This window comes from Sinocyclocheilus rhinocerous, unplaced genomic scaffold (assembly GCF_001515625.1).
Source record: "Sinocyclocheilus rhinocerous isolate Xijiao unplaced genomic scaffold, SAMN03320098_v1.1 C35824650, whole genome shotgun sequence".
Lineage (NCBI taxonomy): Eukaryota > Metazoa > Chordata > Actinopteri > Cypriniformes > Cyprinidae > Sinocyclocheilus > Sinocyclocheilus rhinocerous.
Window position 1 is genome coordinate 1 of NW_015764687.1, and position 651 is coordinate 651.

The following is a 651-nucleotide window of genomic DNA, read 5'->3' on the forward strand; positions in this document are numbered from 1 at the left end:
ATATAAACCAGAGTCTCCCAGCTCACACTTCAGTATCTGTAGAAAGCACTTTCTTCCCATGGAGTAAATACGATGATTTTTTCCCGGTTTAAGCTGAACATCATTCTGAAAGTAGAAGACATCTTTATTTTCCCACATAATTATTAGCACTGGCTTGGAACTTTTACATGAGCGGTTTTTAATGTACTGCAAAAAGAGGGTTTTCAGAGGATGTCATGTAATTTTACCTTTGTCCACTTTATGTCCACGTTGTGCCGTGAGAGATCACATTCAAGGGTTACACCAGATCCCTCTGGTTGCCTGATATCCTCAAGCTTTTTCAAAATTGATACAGGAATTTCTGAGGAAGTAAAGGAGTCTTGTCAGCCTATGTGAAAACTCTATTGTTGGACTTGATTTAACATTGATCAGCTTATTGACCCAAAACCATTTTGATCACATTTGAGAGGCTGTGATCTTCCAAGCCAGTCATTATTTAATATAATTATTTTTAACAATTTACCTCTGATTGCCCATGTTTGACTTTTGAGATCACATGAGTAAACTGTGTACATTTCAATCTGTCTAGTACAACAGGAGCTTATCATTTAACCATACCTCAGCTTTGTGCTGTAAGGAATTTTAACTCAGTTGTAAGGGAATTAATTATTA

General features: G+C 36.4%; 1 long non-coding RNA gene across 1 annotated transcript; it reads right to left on the reverse strand.

Annotated features, from left to right (window-relative positions):
• Positions 1-26: 26 nt before the first annotated feature.
• LOC107735141 (uncharacterized) lies at positions 27-336 on the reverse strand. The gene is made up of 2 exons (XR_001639306.1): positions 228-336; positions 27-105 (listed from the first exon to the last, which is right to left on the reverse strand). It is a non-coding gene; the product is annotated as an uncharacterized LOC107735141 (long non-coding RNA).
• Between the last annotated feature and the right edge of the window lie 315 nt (positions 337-651).